The sequence below is a fragment of the Scyliorhinus torazame genome, chromosome 27, assembly GCF_047496885.1.
Source record: "Scyliorhinus torazame isolate Kashiwa2021f chromosome 27, sScyTor2.1, whole genome shotgun sequence".
Lineage (NCBI taxonomy): Eukaryota > Metazoa > Chordata > Chondrichthyes > Carcharhiniformes > Scyliorhinidae > Scyliorhinus > Scyliorhinus torazame.
In genome coordinates this window covers 20,649,960-20,675,133 of record NC_092733.1, presented here as the reverse complement: position 1 = coordinate 20,675,133, position 25,174 = coordinate 20,649,960, and the positions used below count along the sequence as shown (strand labels likewise).

General features: G+C 44.6%; 1 protein-coding gene and 1 long non-coding RNA gene across 5 annotated transcripts in view; one reads left to right on the top strand and one right to left on the bottom strand.

The window, feature by feature from the left end:
• Positions 1–25,174, bottom strand: part of smarca4a (SWI/SNF related BAF chromatin remodeling complex subunit ATPase 4a) — a 196,260-nt gene that overhangs the window by 92,141 nt on the left and 78,945 nt on the right. The window lies entirely within an intron of this gene.
• The window catches only part of LOC140403285 (uncharacterized), a 203,775-nt gene that overhangs the window by 109,741 nt on the left and 68,860 nt on the right, over positions 1–25,174 (top strand). The window lies entirely within an intron of this gene.

Genomic DNA, 25,174 nt, shown 5'->3' with positions numbered 1-25,174 from the left:
CACAGAGCAATCCATCAACAAGAATCACACAGCACAACCCATCAACCAGAATCACACACAGCAATCCATCAACCAGAATCACACAGCACAATCCATCAACTAGAATCACACAGCACAACCCATCAACCAGAATCACACAGCACAACCCATCAACCAGAATCACACAGCACAACCCATCAACCAGAATCACACAGCACAATCCATCAACTAGAATCACACAGCACAGTCCATCAACTAGAATCACACAGCACAACCCATCAACTAGAATCACACAGCACAACCCATCAACCAGAATCAGACAGCACAATCCATCAACTAGAATCACACAGCACATCCCATCAACCAGAATCACACAGCACAACCCATCAACTAGAATCACACAGCACAACCCATCAACAAGAATTACACAGCACAATCCATCAAACAGAATCACACAGCACAACCCGTCAACTAGAATCACACAGCACAACCCATCAACTAGAATCACACAGCACAACCCATCAACCAGAATCACACAGAACAATCCATCAACTAGAATCACACAGCCCAATCCATCTACTAGAATCACACAGCACAACCCATCAACCAGAATCACACAGCACATCCCATCAACTAGAATCACACAGAGCAATCCGTCAACCAGAATCCAACACAGCACACCCCATCAACTAGAATCACACAGCACAAACCATCAACTAGAATCACACAGCACAACCCATCAACCAGAATCGCACAGCACAATCCATCAACTAGAATCACACAGCCCAATCCATCAACTAGAATCACACAGCACAATCCATCAACCAGAATCACACAGCACAAACCATCAACCAGAATCACACAGTACAATCCATCAACTAGAATCACACAGCACAATCCATCAACTAGAATCACACAGCACAACCCATCAACCCGAATCACACAGCACAACCCATCAACCAGAATCACACAGCACAACCCATCAAACAGGATCACGCAGCACAATCCATCTACTAGAATCACAGAGCAATCCATTAACTAGAATCACACAGCACAACCCATCAACCAGAATCACACAGCACAACCCATCAACCAGAATCGCACAGCACAATCCATCAACCAGAATCACACAGCACAACCCATCAACTAGAATCACAGAGCAATCCGTCAACCAGAATCCAACACAGCACAATCCATTAACTAGAATCACACAGCACAATCCATTAACTAGAATCACACAGCACAACCCATCAACTAGAATCACACAGCACAATCCATCAACTAGAATCACACAGCACAACCCATCAACTAGAATCACACAGCACAATCCATCAACCAGAATCAAACAGCACAACCCATCAACTAGAATCACACAGCACAACCCATCAACCAGAATCACACAGCACAACCCATCAACCAGAATCACACAGCACTACCCATCAACCAGAATCACACAGCACTACCCATCAACCAGAATCACACAGCACAACCCATCAACTAGAATCACACAGCACAATCCATCAACCAGAATCAAACAGCACAACCCATCAACTAGAATCACACAGCACAACCCATCAACCAGAATCACACAGCACAATCCATCAACCAGAATCACACAGCACTACCCATCAACCAGAATCACACAGCACAACCCATCAACAAGAATCACACAGCACAACCCATCAACCAGAATCACACAGCACAACCCATCAACTAGAATCACACAGCACAATACATCAACCAGAATCAAACTGCACAACCCATCAACTAGAATCACACAGCACAACGCATCAACTAGAATCACACAGCACAACCCATCAACTAGAATCACACAGCTCAATCCATCAACCAGAATCAAACAGCACAACCCATCAACTAGAATGACACAGCACAATCCATCTACTATAATCACACAGCACAATCCATCAACTAGAATCACACAGCCCAATCCATCAACTGGAATCACACAGCACAATCCATCAACTAGAATCACACAGCACAACCCATCAACTAGAATCAAACAGCACAACCCATCAACTAGAATCACACAGCACAACCCATCAACCAGAATCAAACAGCACAACCCATCAACTAGAATCACACAGCACAACCCATCAACCAGAATCACACAGCACAATCCATCAACCAGAATCCAACGCAGCACAACCCATCAACTAGAATCACACAGCACAACCCATCAACCAGAATCACACAGCACAACCCATCAACCAGAATCACACAGCACAATCCATCAACTAGAATCACACAGCACAACCCATCAACCAGAATCACACAGCACAATCCATCAACCAGAATCCAACACAGCACAACCCATCAACTAGAATCACACAGCACAACCCATCAACCAGAATCACACAGCACAATCCATCAACCCGAATCACACAGCACAACCCATCAACCAGAATCACACAGCACAACCCATCAAACAGGATCACACAGCACAATCCATCTACTAGAATCACAGAGCAATCCATTAACTAGAATCACACAGCACAACCCATCAACCAGAATCACACAGCACAACCCATCAACCAGAATCGCACAGCACAATCCATCAACCAGAATCACACAGCACAACCCATCAACTAGAATCACAGAGCAATCCGTCAACCAGAATCCAACACAGCACAATCCATTAACTAGAATCACACAGCACAATTCATCAACTAGAATCACACAGCACATCCCATCAACCAGAATCACACAGCACAACCCATCAACTAGAATCACACAGCACAACCCATCAACCAGAATTACACAGCACAATCCATCAAACAGAATCACACAGCACAACCCGTCAACTAGAATCACACAGCACAACCCATCAACTAGAATCACACAGCACAACCCATCAACCAGAATCACACAGAACAATCCATCAACTAGAATCACACAGCCCAATCCATCAACTAGAATCACGCAGCACAACCCATCAACCAGAATCACACAGCACAATCCATCAACTAGAATCACACAGCCCAATCCATCTACTAGAATCACACAGCACAACCCATCAACCAGAATCACACAGCACATCCCATCAACTAGAATCACACAGAGCAATCCGTCAACCAGAATCCAACACAGCACACCCCATCAACTAGAATCACACAGCACAATCCATCAACTAGAATCACACAGCACAACCCATCAACCAGAATCGCACAGCACAATCCATCAACTAGAATTACACAGCCCAATCCATCAACTAGAATCACACAGCACAATCCATCAACCAGAATCACACAGCACAAACCATCAACCAGAATCACACAGTACAATCCATCAACTAGAATCAAACAGCACAATCCATCAACTAGAATCACACAGCACAACCCATCAACCCGAATCACACAGCACAACCCATCAACCAGAATCACACAGCACAACCCATCAAACAGGATCACACAGCACAATCCATCTACTAGAATCACAGAGCAATCCATTAGCTAGAATCACACAGCACAACCCATCAACCAGAATCACACAGCACAACCCATCAACCAGAATCGCACAGCACAATCCATCAACCAGAATCACACAGCACAACCCATCAACTAGAATCACAGAGCAATCCGTCAACCATAATCCAACACATCACAATCCATTAACTAGAATCACACAGCACAATCCATTAACTAGAATCACACAGCACAACCCATCAACTAGAATCACACAGCACAATCCATCAACTAGAATCACACAGCACAACCCATCAACTAGAATCACACAGCACAATCCATCAACCAGAATCAAACAGCACAACCCATCAACTAGAATCACACAGCACAACCCATCAACCAGAATCACACAGCACAACCCATCAACCAGAATCACACAGCACTACCCATCAACCAGAATCACACAGCACTACCCATCAACCAGAATCACACAGCACAACCCATCAACTAGAATCACACAGCACAATCCATCAACCAGAATCAAACAGCACAACCCATCAACTAGAATCATACAGCACAACCCATCAACCAGAATCACACAGCACAATCCATCAGCCAGAATCACACAGCACTACCCATCAACCAGAATCACACAGCACAACCCATCAACAAGAATCACACAGCACAACCCATCAACCAGAATCACACAGCACAACCCATCAACTAGAATCACACAGCACAATACATCAACCAGAATGAACAGCACAACCCATCAACTAGAATCACACAGCACAACGCATCAACTAGAATCACACAGCACAACCCATCAACTAGAATCACACAGCACAATCCATCAACCAGAATCAAACAGCACAACCCATCAACTAGAATCACACAGCACAATCCATCTACTATAATCACACAGCACAATCCATCAACTAGAATCACACAGCCCAATCCATCAACTGGAATCACACAGCACAACCCATCAACTTGAATCAAACAGCACAACCCATCAACTAGAATCACACAGCACAACCCATCAACCAGAATCAAACAGCACAACCCATCAACTAGAATCACACAGCACAACCCATCAACCAGAATCACACAGCACAATCCATCAACCAGAATCCAACGCAGCACAACCCATCAACTAGAATCACACAGCACAACCCATCAACCAGAATCACACAGCACAACCCATCAACCAGAATCACACAGCACAATCCATCAACTAGAATCACACAGCACAACCCATCAACCAGAATCCAACACAGCACAACCCATCAACTAGAATCACACAGCACAACCCATCAACCAGAATCACACAGCACAATCCATCAACCCGAATCACACAGCACAACCCATCAACCAGGATCACACAGCACAACCCATCAAACAGGATCACACAGCACAACCCATCAACCAGAATCACACAGCACAACCCATCAACCAGAATCGCACAGCACAATCCATCAACCAGAATCACACAGCACAACCCATCAACTAGAATCACAGAGCAATCCGTCAACCAGAATCCAACACAGCACAATCCATTAACTAGAATCACAGCACAATCCATTAACTAGAATCACACAGCACAACCCATCAACTAGAATCACACAGCACAATCCATCAACTAGAATCACACAGCACAACCCATCAACTAGAATCACACAGCACAATCCATCAACCAGAATCAAACAGCACAACCCATCAACTAGAATCACACAGCACAACCCATCAACTAGAATCACACAGCACAACCCATCAACCAAAATCACACAGCACTACCCATCAGCCAGAATCACACAGCACTACCCATCAACCAGAATCACACAGCACAACCCATCAACAAGAATCACACAGCACAACCCATCAACCAGAATCACACAGCACAACCCATCAACTAGAATCACACAGCACAATACATCAACCAGAATGAACAGCACAACCCATCAACTAGAATCACACAGCACAACGCATCAACTAGAATCACACAGCACAACCCATCAACTAGAATCACACAGCACAATCCATCAACCAGAATCAAACAGCACAACCCATCAACTAGAATCACACAGCACAATCCATCTACTATAATCACACAGCACAATCCATCAACTAGAATCACACAGCCCAATCCATCAACTGGAATCACACAGCACAACCCATCAACTTGAATCAAACAGCACAACCCATCAACTAGAATCACACAGCACAACCCATCAACCAGAATCAAACAGCACAACCCATCAACTAGAATCACACAGCACAACCCATCAACCAGAATCACACAGCACAATCCATCAACCAGAATCCAACGCAGCACAACCCATCAACTAGAATCACACAGCACAACCCATCAACCAGAATCACACAGCACAACCCATCAACCAGAATCACACAGCACAATCCATCAACTAGAATCACACAGCACAACCCATCAACCAGAATCCAACACAGCACAACCCATCAACTAGAATCACACAGCACAACCCATCAACCAGAATCACACAGCACAATCCATCAACCCGAATCACACAGCACAACCCATCAACCAGGATCACACAGCACAACCCATCAAACAGGATCACACAGCACAACCCATCAACCAGAATCACACAGCACAACCCATCAACCAGAATCGCACAGCACAATCCATCGACCAGAATCACACAGCACAACCCATCAACTAGAATCACAGAGCAATCCGTCAACCAGAATCCAACACAGCACAATCCATTAACTAGAATCACAGCACAATCCATTAACTAGAATCACACAGCACAACCCATCAACTAGAATCACACAGCACAATCCATCAACTAGAATCACACAGCACAACCCATCAACTAGAATCACACAGCACAATCCATCAACCAGAATCAAACAGCACAACCCATCAACTAGAATCACACAGCACAACCCATCAACTAGAATCACACAGCACAACCCATCAACCAAAATCACACAGCACTACCCATCAACCAGAATCACACAGCACTACCCATCAACCAGAATCACACAGCAGAACCCATCAACTAGAATCACACAGCACAATCCATCAACCAGAATCAAACAGCACAACCCATCAACTAGAATCACACAGCACAACCCATCAACCAGAATCACACAGCACAATCCATCAACCAGAATCACACAGCACTACCCATCAACCAGAATCACACAGCACAACCCATCAACAAGAATCACACAGCACAACCCATCAACCAGAATCACACAGCACAACCCATCAACTAGAATCACACAGCACAATACATCAACCAGAATCAAACAGCACAACCCATCAACTAGAATCACACAGCACAACGCATCAACTAGAATCACACAGCACAACCCATCAACTAGAATCACACAGCACAATCCATCAACCAGAATCAAACAGCACAACCCATCAACTAGAATCACACAGCACAATCCATCTACTATAATCACACAGCACAATCCATCAACTAGAATCACACAGCCCAATCCATCAACTGGAATCACACAGCACAATCCATCAACTAGAATCACACAGCACAACCCATCAACTAGAATCAAACAGCACAACCCATCAACTAGAATCACACAGCACAACCCATCAACCAGAATCAAACAGCACAACCCATCAACTAGAATCACACAGCACAACCCATCAACCAGAATCACACAGCACAATCCATCAACCAGAATCCAACGCAGCACAACCCATCAACTAGAATCACACAGCACAACCCATCAACCAGAATCACACAGCACAACCCATCAACCAGAATCACACAGCACAATCCATCAACTAGAATCACACAGCACAACCCATCAACCAGAATCACACAGCACAATCCATCAACCAGAATCCAACACAGCACAACCCATCAACTAGAATCACACAGCACAACCCATCAACCAGAATCACACAGCACAATCCATCAACCCGAATCACACAGCACAACCCATCAACCAGAATCACACAGCACAACCCATCAAACAGGATCACACAGCACAACCCATCAACCAGAATCACACAGCACAACCCATCAAACAGGATCACACAGCACAATCCATCTACTAGAATCACAGAGCAATCCATTAACTAGAATCACACAGCACAACCCATCAACCAGAATCACACAGCACAACCCATCAACCAGAATCGCACAGCACAATCCATCAACCAGAATCACACAGCACAACCCATCAACTAGAATCACAGAGCAATCCGTCAACCAGAATCCAACACAGCACAATCCATTAACGAGAATCACACAGCACAATCCATTAACTAGAATCACACAGCACAACCCATCAACTAGAATCACACAGCACAATCCATCAACTAGAATCACACAGCACAACCCATCAACTAGAATCACACAGCACAATCCATCAACCAGAATCAAACAGCACAACCCATCAACTAGAATCACACAGCACAACCCATCAACCAGAATCACACAGCACAACCCATCAACCAGAATCACACAGCACTACCAATCAACCAGAATCACACAGCACTACCCATCAACCAGAATCACACAGCACAACCCATCAACTAGAATCACACAGCACAATCCATCAACCAGAATCAAACAGCACAACCCATCAACTAGAATCACACAGCACAACCCATCAACCAGAATCACACAGCACAATCCATCAACCAGAATCACACAGCACTACCCATCAACCAGAATCACACAGCACAACCCATCAACAAGAATCACACAGCACAACCCATCAACCAGAATCACACAGCACAACCCATCAACTAGAATCACACAGCACAATACATCAACCAGAATCAAACAGCACAACCCATCAACTAGAATCACACAGCACAACGCATCAACTAGAATCACACAGCACAACCCATCAACTAGAATCACACAGCACAATCCATCAACCAGAATCAAACAGCACAACCCATCAACTAGAATCACACAGCACAATCCATCTACTATAATCACACAGCACAATCCATCAACTAGAATCACACAGCCCAATCCATCAACTGGAATCACACAGCACAATCCATCAACTAGAATCACACAGCACAACCCATCAACTAGAATCAAACAGCACAACCCATCAACTAGAATCACACAGCACAACCCATCAACCAGAATCAAACAGCACAACCCATCAACTAGAATCACACAGCATAACCCATCAACCAGAATCACACAGCACAATCCATCAACCAGAATCCAACGCAGCACAACCCATCAACTAGAATCACACAGCACAACCCATCAACCAGAATCACACAGCACAACCCATCAACCAGAATCACACAGCACAATCCATCAACTAGAATCACACAGCACAACCCATCAACCAGAATCACACAGCACAATCCATCAACCAGAATCCAACACAGCACAACCCATCAACTAGAATCACACAGCACAACCCATCAACCAGAATCACACAGCACAATCCATCAACCCGAATCACACAGCACAACCCATCAACCAGAATCACACAGCACAACCCATCAAACAGGATCACACAGCACAATCCATCTACTAGAATCACAGAGCAATCCATTAACTAGAATCACACAGCACAACCCATCAACCAGAATCGCACAGCACAATCCATCAACCAGAATCACACAGCACAACCCATCAACTAGAATCACAGAGCAATCCGTCAACCAGAATCCAACACAGCACAATCCATTAACTAGAATCACACAGCACAATCCATCAACTAGAATCACACAGCACATCCCATCAACCAGAATCACACAGCACAACCCATCAACTAGAATCACACAGCACAACCCATCAACCAGAATTACACAGCACAATCCATCAAACAGAATCACACAGCACAACCCATCAACCAGAATCACACAGAACAATCCATCAACTAGAATCACACAGCCCAATCCATCAACTAGAATCACGCAGCACAACCCATCAACCAGAATCACACAGCACAATCCATCAACTAGAATCACACAGCCCAATCCATCTACTAGAATCACACAGCACAACCCATCAACCAGAATCACACAGCACATCCCATCAACTAGAATCACACAGAGCAATCCGTCAACCAGAATCCAACACAGCACACCCCATCAACTAGAATCACACAGCACAATCCATCAACTAGAATCACACAGCACAACCCATCAACCAGAATCGCACAGCACAATCCATCAACTAGAATTACACAGCCCAATCCATCAACTAGAATCACACAGCACAATCCATCAACCAGAATCACACAGCACAAACCATCAACCAGAATCACACAGTACAATCCATCAACTAGAATCAAACAGCACAATCCATCAACTAGAATCACACAGCACAACCCATCAACCCGAATCACACAGCACAACCCATCAACCAGAATCACACAGCACAATCCATCAACTAGAATCACACAGCACAACCCATCAACCAGAATCACACAGCACAATCCATCAACCAGAATCCAACACAGCACAACCCATCAACTAGAATCACACAGCACAACCCATCAACCAGAATCACACAGCACAATCCATCAACCCGAATCACACAGCACAACCCATCAACCAGAATCACACAGCACAACCCATCAAACAGGATCACACAGCACAATCCATCTACTAGAATCACAGAGCAATCCATTAACTAGAATCACACAGCACAACCCATCAACCAGAATCGCACAGCACAATCCATCAACCAGAATCACACAGCACAACCCATCAACTAGAATCACAGAGCAATCCGTCAACCAGAATCCAACACAGCACAATCCATTAACTAGAATCACACAGCACAATCCATCAACTAGAATCACACAGCACATCCCATCAACCAGAATCACACAGCACAACCCATCAACTAGAATCACACAGCACAACCCATCAACCAGAATTACACAGCACAATCCATCAAACAGAATCACACAGCACAACCCATCAACCAGAATCACACAGAACAATCCATCAACTAGAATCACACAGCCCAATCCATCAACTAGAATCACGCAGCACAACCCATCAACCAGAATCACACAGCACAATCCATCAACTAGAATCACACAGCCCAATCCATCTACTAGAATCACACAGCACAACCCATCAACCAGAATCACACAGCACATCCCATCAACTAGAATCACACAGAGCAATCCGTCAACCAGAATCCAACACAGCACACCCCATCAACTAGAATCACACAGCACAATCCATCAACTAGAATCACACAGCACAACCCATCAACCAGAATCGCACAGCACAATCCATCAACTAGAATTACACAGCCCAATCCATCAACTAGAATCACACAGCACAATCCATCAACCAGAATCACACAGCACAAACCATCAACCAGAATCACACAGTACAATCCATCAACTAGAATCAAACAGCACAATCCATCAACTAGAATCACACAGCACAACCCATCAACCCGAATCACACAGCACAACCCATCAACCAGAATCACACAGCACAACCCATCAAACAGGATCACACAGCACAATCCATCTACTAGAATCACAGAGTAATCCATTAACTAGAATCACACAGCACAACCCATCAACCAGAATCACACAGCACAACCCATCAACCAGAATCGCACAGCACAATCCATCAACCAGAATCACACAGCACAACCCATCAACTAGAATCACAGAGCAATCCGTCAACCAGAATCCAACACAGCACAATCCATTAACTAGAATCACACAGCACAATCCATTAACTAGAATCACACAGCACAACCCATCAACTAGAATCACACAGCACAATCCATCAACTAGAATCACACAGCATAACCCATCAACTAGAATCACACAGCACAATCCATCAACCAGAATCAAACAGCACAACCCATCAACTAGAATCACACAGCACAACCCATCAACCAGAATCACACAGCACAACCCATCAACCAGAATCACACAGCACTACCCATCAACCAGAATCACACAGCACTACCCATCAACCAGAATCACACAGCACAACCCATCAACTAGAATCACACAGCACAATCCATCAACCAGAATCAAACAGCACAACCCATCAACTAGAATCACACAGCACAACCCATCAACCAGAATCACACAGCACAATCCATCAACCAGAATCACACAGCACTACCCATCAACCAGAATCACACAGCACAACCCATCAACAAGAATCACACAGCACAACCCATCAACCAGAATCACACAGCACAACCCATCAACTAGAATCACACAGCACAATACATCAACCAGAATCAAACAGCACAACCCATCAACTAGAATCACACAGCACAACGCATCAACTAGAATCACACAGCACAACCCATCAACTAGAATCACACAGCACAATCCATCAACCAGAATCAAACAGCACAACCCATCAACTAGAATCACACAGCACAATCCATCTACTATAATCACACAGCACAATCCATCAACTAGAATCACACAGCCCAATCCATCAACTGGAATCACACAGCACAATCCATCAACTAGAATCACACAGCACAACCCATCAACTTGAATCAAACAGCACAACCCATCAACTAGAATCACACAGCACAACCCATCAACCAGAATCAAACAGCACAACCCATCAACTAGAATCACACAGCACAACCCATCAACCAGAATCACACAGCACAACCCATCAACTAGAATCACACAGCACAACCCATCAACCAGAATCACACAGCACAATCCATCAACCAGAATCCAACACAGCACAACCCATCAACTAGAATCACACAGCACAACCCATCAACCAGAATCACACATCACAATCCATCAACCCGAATCACACAGCACAACCCATCAACCAGAATCACACAGCACAACCCATCAAACAGGATCACACAGCACAATCCATCTACTAGAATCACAGAGCAATCCATTAACTAGAATCACACAGCACAACCCATCAACCAGAATCGCACAGCACAATCCATCAACCAGAATCACACAGCACAACCCATCAACTAGAATCACAGAGCAATCCGTCAACCAGAATCCAACACAGCACAATCCATTAACTAGAATCACACAGCACAATCCATCAACTAGAATCACACAGCACATCCCATCAACCAGAATCACACAGCACAACCCATCAACTAGAATCACACAGCACAACCCATCAACCAGAATTACACAGCACAATCCATCAAACAGAATCACACAGCACAACCCATCAACCAGAATCACACAGAACAATCCATCAACTAGAATCACACAGCCCAATCCATCAACTAGAATCACGCAGCACAACCCATCAACCAGAATCACACAGCACAATCCATCAACTAGAATCACACAGCCCAATCCATCTACTAGAATCACACAGCATAACCCATCAACCACAATCACACAGCACATCCCATCAACTAGAATCACACAGAGCAATCCGTCAACCAGAATCCAACACAGCACACCCCATCAACTAGAATCACACAGCACAATCCATCAACTAGAATCACACAGCACAACCCATCAACCAGAATCGCACAGCACAATCCATCAACTAGAATTACACAGCCCAATCCATCAACTAGAATCACACAGCACAATCCATCAACCAGAATCACACAGCACAAACCATCAACCAGAATCACACAGTACAATCCATCAACTAGAATCAAACAGCACAATCCATCAACTAGAATCACACAGCACAACCCATCAACCCGAATCACACAGCACAACCCATCAACCAGAATCACACAGCACAATCCATCAACTAGAATCACACAGCACAACCCATCAACCAGAATCACACAGCACAATCCATCAACCAGAATCCAACACAGCACAACCCATCAACTAGAATCACACAGCACAACCCATCAACCAGAATCACACAGCACAATCCATCAACCCGAATCACACAGCACAACCCATCAACCAGAATCACACAGCACAACCCATCAAACAGGATCACACAGCACAATCCATCTACTAGAATCACAGAGCAATCCATTAACTAGAATCACACAGCACAACCCATCAACCAGAATCGCACAGCACAATCCATCAACCAGAATCACACAGCACAACCCATCAACTAGAATCACAGAGCAATCCGTCAACCAGAATCCAACACAGCACAATCCATCAACTAGAATCACACAGCACAACCCATCAACCCGAATCACACAGCACAACCCATCAACCAGAATCACACAGCACAATCCATCAACTAGAATCACACAGCACAACCCATCAACCAGAATCACACAGCACAATCCATCAACCAGAATCCAACACAGCACAACCCATCAACTAGAATCACACAGCACAACCCATCAACCAGAATCACACAGCACAATCCATCAACCCGAATCACACAGCACAACCCATCAACCAGAATCACACAGCACAACCCATCAAACAGGATCACACAGCACAATCCATCTACTAGAATCACAGAGCAATCCATTAACTAGAATCACACAGCACAACCCATCAACCAGAATCGCACAGCACAATCCATCAACCAGAATCACACAGCACAACCCATCAACTAGAATCACAGAGCAATCCGTCAACCAGAATCCAACACAGCACAATCCATTAACTAGAATCACACAGCACAATCCATCAACTAGAATCACACAGCACATCCCATCAACCAGAATCACACAGCACAACCCATCAACTAGAATCACACAGCACAACCCATCAACCAGAATTACACAGCACAATCCATCAAACAGAATCACACAGCACAACCCATCAACCAGAATCACACAGAACAATCCATCAACTAGAATCACACAGCCCAATCCATCAACTAGAATCACGCAGCACAACCCATCAACCAGAATCACACAGCACAATCCATCAACTAGAATCACACAGTCCAATCCATCTACTAGAATCACACAGCACAACCCATCAACCAGAATCACACAGCACATCCCATCAACTAGAATCACACAGAGCAATCCGTCAACCAGAATCCAACACAGCACACCCCATCAACTAGAATCACACAGCACAATCCATCAACTAGAATCACACAGCACAACCCATCAACCAGAATCGCACAGCACAATCCATCAACTAGAATTACACAGCCCAATCCATCAACTAGAATCACACAGCACAATCCATCAACCAGAATCACACAGCACAAACCATCAACCAGAATCACACAGTACAATCCATCAACTAGAATCAAACAGCACAATCCATCAACTAGAATCACACAGCACAACCCATCAACCCGAATCACACAGCACAACCCATCAACCAGAATCACACAGCACAACCCATCAAACAGGATCACACAGCACAATCCATCTACTAGAATCACAGAGCAATCCATTAACTAGAATCACACAGCACAACCCATCAACCAGAATCACACAGCACAACCCATCAACCAGAATCGCACAGCACAATCCATCAACCAGAATCACACAGCACAACCCATCAACTAGAATCACAGAGCAATCCGTCAACCAGAATCCAACACAGCACAATCCATTAACTAGAATCACACAGCACAATCCATTAACTAGAATCACACAGCACAACCCATCAACTAGAATCACACAGCACAATCCATCAACTAGAATCACACAGCATAACCCATCAACTAGAATCACACAGCACAATCCATCAACCAGAATCAAACAGCACAACCCATCAACTAGAATCACACAGCACAACCCATCAACCAGAATCACACAGCACAACCCATCAACCAGAATCACACAGCACTACCCATCAACCAGAATCACACAGCACTACCCATCAACCAGAATCACACAGCACAACCCATCAACTAGAATCACACAGCACAATCCATCAACCAGAATCAAACAGCACAACCCATCAACTAGAATCACACAGCACAACCCATCAACCAGAATCACACAGCACAATCCATCAACCAGAATCACACAGCACTACCCATCAACCAGAATCACACAGCACAACCCATCAACAAGAATCACACAGCACAACCCATCAACCAGAATCACACAGCACAACCCATCAACTAGAATCACACAGCACAATACATCAACCAGAATCAAACAGCACAACCCATCAACTAGAATCACACAGCACAACGCATCAACTAGAATCACACAGCACAACCCATCAACTAGAATCACACAGCACAATCCATCAACCAGAATCAAACAGCACAACCCATCAACTAGAATCACACAGCACAATCCATCTACTATAATCACACAGCACAATCCATCAACTAGAATCACACAGCCCAATCCATCAACTGGAATCACACAGCACAATCCATCAACTAGAATCACACAGCACAACCCATCAACTTGAATCAAACAGCACAACCCATCAACTAGAATCACACAGCACAACCCATCAACCAGAATCAAACAGCACAACCCATCAACTAAAATCACACAGCACAACCCATCAACCAGAATCACACAGCACAATCCATCAACCAGAATCCAACGCAGCACAACCCATCAACTAGAATCACACAGCACAACCCATCAACCAGAATCACACAGCACAACCCATCAACCAGAATCACACAGCACAATCCATCAACAAGAATCACACAGCACAACCCATCAACCAGAATCACACAGCACAATCCATCAACCAGAATCCAACACAGCAGAACCCATCAACTAGAATCACACAGCACAACCCATCAACCAGAATCACACAGCACAATCCATCAACCCGAATCACACAGCACAACCCATCAACCAGAATCACACAGCACAACCCATCAAACAGGATCACACAGCACAACCCATCAACCAGAATCACACAGCACAACCCATCAACCAGAATCGCACAGCACAATCCATCAACCAGAATCACACAGCACAACCCATCAACTAGAATCACAGAGCAATCCGTCAACCAGAATCCAACACAGCACAATCCATTAACTAGAATCACACAGCACAATCCATTAACTAGAATCACACAGCACAACCCATCAACTAGAATCACACAGCACAATCCATCAACTAGAATCACACAGCACAACCCATCAACTAGAATCACACAGCACAATCCATCAACCAGAATCAAACAGCACAACCCATCAACTAGAATCACACAGCACAACCCATCAACTAGAATCACACAGCACAACCCATCAACCAAAATCACACAGCACTACCCATCAACCAGAATCACACAGCACTACCCATCAACCAGAATCACACAGCACAATCCATCAACTAGAATCACACAGCACAACCCATCAACCAGAATCACACAGCACAATCCATCAACCAGAATCCAACACAGCACAACCCATCAACTAGAATCACACAGCACAACCCATCAACCAGAATCACACAGCACAACCCATCAACCAGAATCACACAGCACAATCCATCAACCAGAATCACACAGCACTACCCATCAACCAGAATCACACAGCACAACCCATCAACAAGAATCACACAGCACAACCCATCAACCAGAATCACACAGCACAACCCATCAACTAGAATCACACAGCACAATACATCAACCAGAATCAAACAGCACAACCCATCAACTAGAATCACACAGCACAACGCATCAACTAGAATCACACAGCACAACCCATCAACTAGAATCACACAGCACAATCCATCAACCAGAATCACACAGCACAACCCATCAACCAGAATCACACAGCACAACCCATCAACCAGAATCGCACAGCACAATCCATCAACCAGAATCACACAGCACAACCCATCAACTAGAATCACAGAGCAATCCGTCAACCAGAATCCAACACAGCACAATCCATTAACTAGAATCACACAGCACAATCCATTAACTAGAATCACACAGCACAACCCATCAACTAGAATCACACAGCACAATCCATCAACTAGAATCACACAGCATAACCCATCAACTAGAATCACACAGCACAATCCATCAACCAGAATCAAACAGCACAACCCATCAACTAGAATCACACAGCACAACCCATCAACCAGAATCACACAGCACAACCCATCAACCAGAATCACACAGCACTACCCATCAACCAGAATCACACAGCACTACCCATCAACCAGAATCACACAGCACAACCCATCAACTAGAATCACACAGCACAATCCATCAACCAGAATCAAACAGCACAACCCATCAACTAGAATCACACAGCACAACCCATCAACCAGAATCACACAGCACAATCCATCAACCAGAATCACACAGCACTACCCACCAACCAGAATCACACAGCACAACCCATCAACAAGAATCACACAGCACAACCCATCAACCAGAATCACACAGCACAACCCATCAACTAGAATCACACAGCACAATACATCAACCAGAATCAAACAGCACAACCCATCAACTAGAATCACACAGCACAACGCATCAACTAGAATCACACAGCACAACCCATCAACTAGAATCACACAGCACAATCCATCAACCAGAATCAAACAGCACAACCCATCAACTAGAATCACACAGCACAATCCATCTACTATAATCACACAGCACAATCCATCAACTAGAATCACACAGCCCAATCCATCAACTGGAATCACACAGCACAATCCATCAACTAGAATCACACAGCACAACCCATCAACTTGAATCAAACAGCACAACCCATCAACTAGAATCACACAGCACAACCCATCAACCAGAATCAAACAGCACAACCCATCAACTAGAATCACACAGCACAACCCATCAACCAGAATCACACAGCACAATCCATCAACCAGAATCCAACGCAGCACAACCCATCAACTAGAATCACACAGCACAACCCATCAACCAGAATCACACAGCACAACCCATCAACCAGAATCACACAGCACAATCCATCAACTAGAATCACACAGCACAACCCATCAACCAGAATCACACAGCACAATCCATCAACCAGAATCCAACACAGCACAACCCATCAACTAGAATCACACAGCACAACCCATCAACCAGAATCACACAGCACAATCCATCAACCCGAATCACACAGCACAACCCATCAACCAGAATCACACAGCACAACCCATCAAACAGGATCACACAGCACAACCCATCAACCAGAATCACACAGCACAACCCATCAACCAGAATCGCACAGCACAATCCATCAACCAGAATCACACAGCACAACCCATCAACTAGAATCACAGAGCAATCCGTCAACCAGAATCCAACACAGCACAATCCATTAACTAGAATCACACAGCACAATCCATTAACTAGAATCACACAGCACAACCCATCAACTAGAATCACACAGCACAATCCATCAACTAGAATCACACAGCACAACCCATCAACTAGAATCACACAGCACAATCCATCAACCAGAATCAAACAGCACAACCCATCAACTAGAATCACACAGCACAACCCATCAACTAGAATCACACAGCACAACCCATCAACCAGAATCACACAGCACTACCCATCAACCAGAATCACACAGCACAATCCATCAACTAGAATCACACAGCACAACCCATCAACCAGAATCACACAGCACAATCCATCAACCAGAATCCAACACAGCACAACCCATCAACTAGAATCACACAGCACAACCCATCAACCAGAATCACACAGCACAACCCATCAACCAGAATCACACAGCACAATCCATCAACCAGAATCACACAGCACTACCCATCAACCAGAATCACACAGCACAACCCATCAACAAGAATCACACAGCACAACCCATCAACCAGAATCACACAGCACAACCCATCAACTAGAATCACACAGCACAATACATCAACCAGAATCAAACAGCACAACCCATCAACTAGAATCACACAGCACAACGCATCAACTAGAATCACACAGCACAACCCATCAACTAGAATCACACAGCACAATCCATCAACCAGAATCAAACAGCACAACCCATCAACTAGAATCACACAGCACAATCCATCTACTATAATCACACAGCACAATCCATCAACTAGAATCACACAGCCCAATCCATCAACTGGAATCACACAGCACAATCCATCAACTAGAATCACACAGCACAACCCATCAACTAGAATCAAACAGCACAACCCATCAACTAGAATCACACAGCACAACCCATCAACCAGAATCAAACAGCACAACCCATCAACTAGAATCACACAGCACAACCCATCAACCAGAATCACACAGCACAATCCATCAACCAGAATCCAACGCAGCACAACCCATCAACTAGAATCACACAGCACAACCCATCAACCAGAATCACACAGCACAACCCATCAACCAGAATCACACAGCACAATCCATCAACTAGAATCACACAGCACAACCCATCAACCAGAATCACACAGCACAATCCATCAACCAGAATCCAACACAGCACAACCCATCAACTAGAATCACACAGCACAACCCATCAACCAGAATCACACAGCACAATCCATCAACCCGAATCACACAGCACAACCCATCAACCAGAATCACACAGCACAACCCATCAAACAGGATCACACAGCACAACCCATCAACCAGAATCACACAGCACAACCCATCAAACAGGATCACACAGCACAATCCATCTACTAGAATTACAGAGCAATCCATTAACTAGAATCACACAGCACAACCCATCAACCAGAATCACACAGCACAACCCATCAACCAGAATCGCACAGCACAATCCATCAACCAGAATCACACAGCACAACCCATCAACTAGAATCACAGAGCAATCCGTCAACCAGAATCCAACACAGCACAATCCATTAACTAGAATCACACAGCACAATCCATTAACTAGAATCACACAGCACAACCCATCAACTAGAATCACACAGCACAATCCATCAACTAGAATCACACAGCACAACCCATCAACTAGAATCACACAGCACAATCCATCAACCAGAATCAAGCAGCACAACCCATCAACTAGAATCACACAGCACAACCCATCAACCAGAATCACACAGCACAACCCATCAACCAGAATCACACAGCACTACCCATCAACCAGAATCACACAGCACTACCCATCAACCAGAATCACACAGCACAACCCATCAACTAGAATCACACAGCACAATCCATCAACCAGAATCAAACAGCACAACCCATCAACTAGAATCACACAGCACAACCCATCAACCAGAATCACACAGCACAATCCATCAACCAGAATCACACAGCACTACCCATCAACCAGAATCACACAGCACAACCCATCAACAAGAATCACACAGCACAACCCATCAACCAGAATCACACAGCACAACCCATCAACTAGAATCACACAGCACAATACATCAACCAGAATCAAACAGCACAACCCAACAACTAGAATCACACAGCACAACGCATCAACTAGAATCACACAGCACAACCCATCAACTAGAATCACACAGCACAATCCATCAACCAGAATCAAACAGCACAACCCATCAACTAGAATCACACAGCACAATCCAACTACTATAATCACACAGCACAATCCATCAACTAGAATCACACAGCCCAATCCATCAACTGGAATCACACAGCACAATCCATCAACTAGAATCACACAGCAAAACCCATCAACTAGAATCACACAGCACAACCCATCAACCAGAATCAAACAGCACAACCCATCAACTAGAATCAAACAGCACAACCCATCAACTAGAATCACACAGCACAACCCATCAACCAGAATCACACAGCACAATCCATCAACCAGAATCCAACGCAGCACAACCCATCAACTAGAATCACACAGCACAACCCATCAACCAGAATCACACAGCACAACCCATCAACCAGAATCACACAGCACAATCCATCAACTAGAATCACACAGCACAACCCATCAACCAGAATCACACAGCACAATCCATCAACCAGAATCCAACACAGCACAACCCATCAACTAGAATCACACAGCACAACCCATCAACCAGAATCACACAGCACAATCCATCAACCCGAATCACACAGCACAACCCATCAACCAGAATCACACAGCACAACCCATCAAACAGGATCACACAGCACAATCCATCTACTAGAATCACAGAGCAATCCATTAACTAGAATCACACAGCACAACCCGTCAACCAGAATCACACAGCACAACCCATCAACCAGAATCGCACAGCACAATCCATCAACCAGAATCACACAGCACAACCCATCAACTAGAATCACAGAGCAATCCGTCAACCAGAATCCAACACAGCACAATCCATTAACTAGAATCACACAGCACAATCCATTAACTAGAATCACACAGCACAACCCATCAACTCGAATCACACAGCACAATCCATCAACTAGAATCACACAGCACAACCCATCAACTAGAATCACACAGCACAATCCATCAACCAGAATCAAACAGCACAACCCATCAACTAGAATCACACAGCACAACCCATCAACCAGAATCACACAGCACAACACATCAACAAGAATCACACAGCACAACCCATCAACCAGAATCACACAGCACAACCCATCAACTAGAATCACACAGCACAATACATCAACCAGAATCAAACAGCACAACCCATCAACTAGAATCACACAGCACAACCCATCAACTAGAATCACACAGCACAATCCATCAACCAGGATCAAACAGCACAACCCATCAACTAGAATCACACAGCACAATCCATCTACTATAATCACACAGCACAATCCATCAACTAGAATCACACAGCCCAATCCATCAACTGGAATCACACAGCACAATCCATCAACTAGAATCACACAGCACAACCCATCAACTAGAATCAAACAGCACAACCCATCAACTAGAATCACACAGCACAACCCATCAACCAGAATCAAACAGCACAACCCATCAACTAGAATCACACAGCACAACCCATCAACTAGAATCACACAGCACAATCCATCAACTAGAATCACACAGCACAATCCATCAACCAGAATCACACAGCACAACCCATCAACCAGAATCACAGAGCAATCCGTCAACCAGAATCACAGAGTACAATCCATCAACTAGAATCACACAGAGCAATCCGTCCACCAGAATCACACAGCACAATCCTCAACTAGAATCACACAGCACAATCCATCAACTAGAATCACACAGCACAATCCATCAACCAGAATCACACAGCACAATCCATCAACGAGAATCACACAGCACAGCCATCAACCAGAATCACACAGCACAACCCATCAACCAGAATCACAGAGCAATCCGTCAACCAGAATCACACAGTACAATCCACCAACTAGAATCACACAGCACAATCCATCAACTAGAATCACACAGCACAACCCATCAACTAGAATCACACAGAGCAATCCATCTACTAGAATCACACAGCACAATCCACCAACTAGAATCACACAGCACAATCCATCAACTAGAATCACACAGCACAACCCATCAACTAGAATCACACAGCTCAATCCATCAACCAGAATCACACAGCACAACCCATCAACCTGAATCACACAGCACAATCCATCAACTAGAATCACACAGCACAACCCATCAACCAGAATCACACAGCACAACCCATCAACCAGAATCACACATTACAATCCCTCAACTAGAATCACAGAGCACAATCCATCAACTAGAATCACACATCACAATCCATCAACTAGAATCACGCAGCACAATCCATCAACTAGAATCACACAGCACAATGCATCAACTAGACTCACACAGCACAATCCATCAACCAGAATCACACAGCAGAATGCATCAACTAGAATCACACAGCACAATCCATCAACTAGAATCACACAGCACCACCTATCAACTAGAATCACACAGCACAATCCATCAACTAGAATCACACAGCACAATCCATCAACCAGAATCAAACAGCACAACCCATCAACCAGAATCACACAGTACAATCCATCAACTAGAATCACACAGCACAACCCATCAACCAGAATCACACAGTACAATCCATCAACTAGAATCACACAGCACAACCCATCAACCAGAATCACACAGTACAATCCATCAACTAGAATCACACAGCACAACCCATCAACCAGAATCACACAGTACAATCCATCAACTAGAATCACACAGCACAACCCATCAACCAGAATCACACAGTACAATCCATCAACTAGAATCACACAGCACAACCCATCAACCAGAATCACACAGTACAATCCATCAACTAGAATCACACAGCACAACCCATCAACCAGAATCACACAGCACAACCCATCAACTAGAATCACACAGCACAACCCATCAACCAGAATCACACAGTACAATCCATCAACCAGAATTACACAGCACAACCCATCAACTAGAATCACACAAAGCAATCTGTCAACCAGAATCACACAGCACAATCCATCAACCAGAATCGCACAGCACATTCCATCAACTAGAATCACACAGTACAATCCATCAACCAGAATCACACAGCACAACCATCAACCAGAATCGCACAGCACAATCCATCAACTAGAATCACACAGCACAACCCATCAACTAGAATCACACAGTACAATCCATCAACCAGAATCACACAGCACAACCCGTCAACCAGAATCACACAGCATAATCCAATCAACTAGAATCACACAGCACAACCCATCAACTAGAATCACACAGTACAATCCATCAACTAGAATCACACAGCACAATCCATCAACCAGAACCCAACACAGCACAACCCATCAACTAGAATCACACAGTACAATCCATCAACCAGAATCACACAGCACAACCCATCAACTAAAGTCACACAGCACAATCCATCAACCAGAACCCAACACAGCACAACCCATCAACTAGAATTGCACAGCACAATCCATCAACCAGAATCACACAGAGCAATCCATCAACCAGAATCACACAGCCCAACCCATCAACTAGAATCACACAGCACAACCCATCAACTAGAATCACACAGCACAATCCATCAACTAGAATCACACAGCACAACCCATCAACTAGAATCACACAGCACAATCAAGCAACCAGAATTATACAGCATTGATTTGAGCACAAGTCCCAAGAATTGCCTTTCGGGGTACAACAATCGCAGGAAGGGTCATGCAGCTCATATGACATGAACTGCAGCACAAGTGAAGCTGTACACATCCCAGTGCTTCAGATCTCCTTGGTTGAGGTGAAAGGAAACCAGCTACGGTTGGCACTTCCAATCACTATCCACTGGTCTGGATAGAAAGAAAGATGTGAACGCCAAGGAGGGAACGGAGTGGAAACAAAATGGAATTTACATTGCTTGATACACCGTATACTTAAAGGAGAGAATCATAGAATTTACAGTGCAGGAGGAGGCCATGCAGCACATCGAGTCTGCACCAGCTCTTGGAAAGAGCACCTTACGCAAGCATATGCCTCCACCCTATCCCTGTAACCTAACCTAACCCTTTGGACACAAAGGGGTAATTTAGTATGGACAATCCACCAAACACTGCACATCTTTGGACTGTGGGAGGAAACCGGAGCACCCGGATGAATCCACGCACACACGGGGAGAACGTGCAAACTCCACACAGTCACCCAAGGCCGGAATTGAACCCTGGAGCTGTGAGGCAGCAATGCTAACCACTGTGCCACCAACTTCTAAACTACAATTCTAGCTACAATATGTTTATCCGGCTTGAGGACCTTTGAGACAGACTGGCCTGTACCTGGTCCACGATGAGATCACTTTATGTCACATTAACCTGCGTGCGTTACTTTCAGGCTGCTTGCTTTCCTGGTCATGGCACTCTCATGCCCAACAGCAGCAATTGAATGGTAGGCAAAATAAATCACCTCCACTCAGACTAGGACCTGCACTGACACTAGGTAATCCAAGCCTGGG